Consider the following 6,292-nt stretch of genomic DNA (forward strand, 5'->3'; position numbering starts at 1 on the left):
ATCTGGGGTCACTAGCCCCATGGAATATTACCTCCCATAGAGAAGGTGGGTCTTCCCACCTCAATTACCCTAATCTAGATAGTCCCTCACAGGCATGCCAGAGGCTTGTCTCCTAAGTGACTCTAGAGCCTTCAAATTGAGACTCAAGATTAGTCACCACATGGACCCTGTATGAAAGGCCAGAGAATGAGGGTGAGGTTGATTAGGTTTTAATGGTGCTGAGGTGACTAACAGGGACAATCTCCAATACTCCCTGATCAATGCCCATTCCCAGGGCTACTGTAACACAAGCTCCACAGCCTTTTTTGTTTAGGAAACATGGGATGAGTCAGCTCCACATTGGGTCCATGAGATGTGGAGACAGGTAATAACACCGACATGTCTCTGCATGCTTGTGAAGAAGAAGCCACACTCTACCCAGAAAAGGATAACTATGAGCTTGTCATTTTCCTTATTTCACTCAGGGGGCACCAGGCTGCAGGGAGGAACCAATGAGAGGATGCACATGAAGGGAGGTCCAGACAATAATTCCCCAGGGAATGGTGGATTCCCAGGAGACAGGGTATCCCAGAGAACAGGTAGGATCCCATGGGAATAGGTGGATCCACAGGATATAGGTTTCCCAGGGAATAGGTAGATCTAGAGAATAGATGGATTCCAAGGAAACAGGCAGATTCCTGAAAAACAGATATGATCCCCTAGGACTAGCTGAATCTCCAGGGAATAAGTGAATCCCTGGGGAAAAGGTGAAATCATCTTGGAATACGTGGGTCTTCAGGGAATAGGTGGATACCCCAAAAGATAAATCCCTGGAGAACAAATGGATCCCAGAGCAATATGTGGATACCCCCAGGGGATAGGGAGATACCCCAGGGAACATGTGGATCCAAGTAGCCTTTGTGCTGCTTCTGGTTGTCCAGCATACGGTCTTGGGAAGTGTGTGGTGCAGTGAATCTCCAGGTCTGACCCTACTGATCCTGCCCGTGAGGTTTGGGCAGCATGAAGCCATGTGTGGTTTCCAGTGTTCAGTAAGCTGATGGTCAGAAGTTCTACCATTTTGTGAGCAGAAGCAATCATTTTCTTCGCTGTTATCCTGCTTAAATTTTGCAAGCCAAAATGAGCATTATAAGCAAGAGGAAGATGGTCAAACTATCAAAAAAAATTTTTAAAGGAAATTAAGATATCTATGTTATAATTTCCCTACATGTGCAACTGGGACATTTGTGTGACAGCATGAGTTCCCAGGACCAGAGACACTATTTCAGAGGCTGTCATCTCCTGTAAACAGCCCTGAGAGCTCTTTCTCTGGCTGTTGGGCTAGATCCAGCTGCAGAGCTGGGCCTGGAACTCTTACCTTGGTGGCCCTGCCTGGCTTGCCCTACTATCCCTTAGCAAGTACTCACTGACAACTCAGATACCAAACCAGGACTATGCCCTCCTCAGTCCAGAGCTTCCCTAAATTCCAGACCACCCATTGCTGAATAAAACAGTTCATTTGGGAGGGGAAGGCAGGAAAGAGGGACCCTGTCCCTGTGCCCATTAGCCCCTCCCTTTAACTACCCTAGGAACTATTTCAGGGCCCATCATTTATTGTCATCTTCCCTAGAGCTCTCTACCAGTCCCACTGCCCAGCTCTACCACATTTCCAATGCCCCCTCCCTATGTTCACCTCCACTCGCTCATACCTCTACTCACGGGCTGCTCCTCCCCAGTACTCTGTGGGGAAAACAGATGCTGTGGCACCTTCCCTGCTTTGACAGACACCCACAGCTCACCATATATCTTTTCCCTTTTAATTAGGGTGCAAGTATCCTTATTATCCCCAAATGGGACAGACTGTTGCCATGTCAGTCTTCAGAAAGTATCAATCTGCAGACTGAGTCCCTTGTCCCCTACCCCAGGCCAAATCCTACCCAAAGGCTGGGGCCTACAAGACTGAGGTTTGTGGGTCGTGGGTCTCCCCACTCACATAGTACCTTGTGAATGGCATCCCCTTCTTTGGTAAAGTAAGAGTGGCCCCACAGATGGAAAGGCTCAGTTAGGGAAACCACTGTGATCTAAAGCCATAGCCTATGTGACCACTTCCTCTCCCAACAAGGACAAAAGACTTCTCGAGTCTCCTACGGCGGCAGGGCCAGAAGACAGAGCTACACACAAGGCCCCACTTACTGCCCCCTCATATAGCAGGGGCCTTTTCCCACTGCTCAGCTAAGCTGCATCTGGGTTAAGCGGCCCTGCCACCTCCTTCCAATAAGACTTGCCCTTCCTCCACCTCCAGCATAGACTGAAGGGACCCACTAGGAACCACAGTGTCTCCTGCCTAAAAAGTTGGGAATGCTCCACTGTGATTTTTAGAGCTAATGGATGTCATTGGCCTACTTTGCCAGGCACCCAACACCCAGTCTCCCATACCTGGGGAGTAGTTGTACCAATATGGGCCCTCATTGCTCCAAAGAGCAAGTACACAAGCCAGAGAGGACAAATCTGTAAGTTCAACAGTATGTCAGTTGTGCATGGTTAAGGAACATGGCAGAGACAGACAGCCACCTTAGCCTCTCTCGGCCTCCAGAATCACCTTGCTGTCTTTCCATGCTCAGGTCAGCTCCAAAAAGATTATTTCCTGTTGGAGATTGGCCACTGGACATTGCTTACAGGCACCTCTAGCCCACAAAATCAGTGGCAACTTGGGCTTTCTAGGAAGCTGGCTCTATCCCTCACCGCCCCCCCCCACCCTTCCCAGCACTGGTAAAGATTCTGAAAGAGCTATCCATTGGGTAGTGCCCACCAGATCCCCAAAAGGCCTCTCCCTTCAGTGCACTGGGAGGTGTGGGGGTGGCATTCTTGATCCTCAAAAATGCAGAATAGGGTTAAATCACCACTCTGGGTGCTGTCACCACCAAGGGTGACTACGATGGCGTCTTCTGGGTGCTGTCACCGCCAAGGGTGACTACGATGGCGTCTATTGCTCCTTTTCAGGAACAGAGTAGAAGCTGCCGTTGGAGGCTTGTATCAAACCTGCGCTGCCGAGAAGAGAAAGCCCCAGATCCCAACTCCAGCCAACCAGCGCTGAGGCAGTGAGACTTGATCAGGTCAAGACGCAGCACTCAGTAGCCGAAGCAGATGGCCAGAGACATCTTCAGGAAGGGAGCTGGCTCTTGGATATGAATTTGGCCAACGTGGGTCCAGGCTTCCTGAGGTAGGCCCCTACAGATGCAGAATGTTGACAGGCCAGAAAAAGTACAAATCCACGCCAGCCCTGGGGCTGCCCACTGTCAGCCACACTTTCTTTTCCCGTGGCAGCCGGGATGGTGAAGACAAGCCGTCTCTAGAGACGGCCTCAGACTTCTGTTTTCAAATTGGAAACAGCATTACTGGCTCTAATTTTCTGTGAAATTAACCGACACTCTTACTCTCTCCTACAGCGCTCGGGCTGCCATCCTGTGGGCGACAGCAGAACAGGAGCCCTGAGCGATTTCCACTGCTGGAAGATGCATGGTTCTGGGACCGCTCCAAACACCCAATGGGAGGAGCTACCATCCTCCTGAGCCCCATGGGTTGGGCCAGGGCAGAAGGACCGCCACACCTGGAAACAATGGGCAAACTTCCTGCAGAACCCCAGGGGAGGGCTCCTCGACTGATCCTCAGAGTCCAAATGAACTGGGGTCTCCCTCCCACTGGGCCTAAGGAAGCAGCAAGACACAGGCAGGCTCTTGGCCTCCAGACCTCTGTGACCCAAGTCTTTCAAGGCTCCAAAACTGGCTGGAAACAGATTTCTCATGAGGTTTCAAAGAGTCAGCTTCAGGGACAAACCTGCTCAGGAGGGACAAGTAGGTGCCTCCAGAGGTGTACACAAATGATTCACATGTGAGTCTTCGTTGTGAACTGAGGAGGTTTCACTGAGTTCTGACCTTGCCTAGAAGTCTTACAGAGGCAAACTTTACCAGTGTCAAAGGGGCTTTGACTTAAAAGTTTGGATTTGGGTTTGGGATTTTTTTGAGTCAGGGTATCAGTATGTAGGCCTGGTTGACCTAGAACTTGAGGCAATCCACCGGCCTCTGCCTCCCACGTACTAAGATTACACACAGAAGCCATAAAGTTTATAAACTTTTTTTTAAAAATAACATTTCAGTGAAAATACTTGAGTAGTACTATTTCTTGAGTAGTTTAGTATGGGTTTGTTATGTTGTTGTTGTTGTTGCTGCTGCTGTTGTTTGATTGGTTGATTGTTTTTTGAGGCAGGGTCTTCCTGTATCCCCAGCTGGCCTGGAACTCACTATGTAGACCAGGCTGGCCTTCATCTCACAGAGATCTGCCTGCCTCTGCCTCCTGGGTGCTAGGATTAAAGGCATGTATCACTATGTCTGACCTTTTAAATTTTTTAGTTTGATAAATTTTTTAGTTGATTAAGCATTTATTTTGGTTTAAGGAATGTGGGTCAATCATTCTCCATTCAGACCCCAGTACCCAATCCAGAGTGTGCAGGGTACTGGGAGTTTGAAATCAGTGCTCAGGGGACTATTTAAACTTCTGCCCCTCTGACAATCACCATGGACCAATGAGAGCCTCCAGAGGGAACAAACAGAGCTTGATGAACATCTCTCTGCCCTCACTTTCCACTGGGCAAAGTTTAAGGTCAGCTTTAGCTACAGAGTAAGACTCAGTCTTCTAGCCACCCATATGGTATTCAGGCACTTCATGGAGGTTGGCCTGGTAGCCTACATCTCCCTTGGGCCTCATGCTAAAAAGTGGTAGTGACTGTAGATGTTACTGAGCAGTATAGGGTTTTGGTGGGATGAGGGGACAGGCCATGCTCTTCAAATGCATGCAGCTGACTGACTTCATCCTCAGTTCCCCACACACTGAAAATGTGAGTGGGCAGCCACAAGATGGACCAAGAAGACTGATGCCAGAGAAAGGAAAATGAGGAGGACAGATTTTAGTCATTTCAAAGTCACCAAGGTAAAGAAAATGAGGAAGAGAATAATCAAGAAAGTCAAGAAACTTCAAAGGGCAGCTGCCCTGAAAGCTTCTCCCAGAAAAGCCCCTGTTGCTAAGGCTGCATTGCAGTTACTATTGCTGCTACTGTTAAAGCTAAAATCCCCGCCCAAAAGGTGGTAGGTCCAGGCAAGAAGGCCACAGCCCAGAAGGCCCCTGGCCAGAAACCACAGACCAGAAGGCAGCCCAGAAAATACTGCTCCAAAGGTGACAAGAAAGCAAGAGGTTTTAAAAAAGGAATAAAAATTCTTTTAGAAAAAAAAAAAAAAGAAAAAACAAAGAAAAACATGACTACAGTGGAACACCCAGAATTCCAAAATGAAGGAGGCATGCAGGAAGGCATGCAGGATACAGGGTGAACCATTTCCAAAATGGTAAGTTGTTCCTTCACTAGATTTTGAAAACTGTGGTAAAATAGACTGAACATCCAGTTTACCACTCTAACCATTTCTGGGCCTACAGTTCAGTAGTGGGTGCACATCCACATGGCTGTGCAGCTATCGCCACCATCTGCCCACAGAACTCATATAAAAATGAAACTCAATCTCCATCAAATTCTGACTCCCTGTGCCCCTCCCCAGCAGGCACCCATCATTCCATTTTGTGAGTTCGGAGGAATCACGCAGTGAGGGTGTGCCCTGTTTTCATTGGCTTGTCTTACGCAGTGTAATGTCCTCAAGGTTCAACCATGGGTTGCCTATGTGTTTGTCGGCTCATCTGTCGATGGATGCAGGTTGTTCCCATGCTGTGTGTTCCAGGCCAACCTGTGTTGCTGTGAACATGGTATGAGGACATCTCTGCAAGATCTTAGCTTCAGTTTTTTGGAGTCTATACTCAATCTCCACTGTATTTATACTAAAATACAATTTTATCTTTCCTTAAGCCATTTTTTACCCAGTTGTAAAATTTTACATTTATTTAGTTGAGATACATCTATATAATATTTTTCACATTTCTAACTAGTGGTATCTCTAAATAAGTTTTCTGATAACAAATACCTCTGAGTGTTGAAATAGATGTGGGAAGAAGGCGAGAAGAGGAGACAAAGGGGAGAAGAGGGGGAGATGGGAAGGGGCAGGTGGTGGGTGAGGGGGTAGATCTGTAGAGCTCTGACTTATACTCCAGACATTCATTCTGGTCGGTTTCTCCTGTTGAGGGCCCTCTTTTATCTCCACCCACCATAGCTCCCTTCTTTTCCATTCTCCCATTCTTCTGTTAGGACACACTAGGTCTTTTCTATATTCTCCTTTGGAGTCCCTGTTTTTCACCATAAGAGACGGCCTCCAGCCTCCAAGTT

At 48.0% G+C, this 6,292-nt stretch overlaps 1 pseudogene; it reads left to right on the forward strand.

Moving 5' to 3' along the window:
• The first annotated feature begins 4,677 nt into the window (after window positions 1-4,677).
• Window positions 4,678-5,465, forward strand: LOC115067282 (annotated as a pseudogene).
• Window positions 5,466-6,292: the final 827 nt, after the last annotated feature.

This window comes from Nannospalax galili, unplaced genomic scaffold, assembly GCF_000622305.1.
Source record: "Nannospalax galili isolate Female #2095 unplaced genomic scaffold, S.galili_v1.0 scaffold243, whole genome shotgun sequence".
Classification (NCBI taxonomy): Eukaryota; Metazoa; Chordata; class Mammalia; order Rodentia; family Spalacidae; genus Nannospalax; species Nannospalax galili.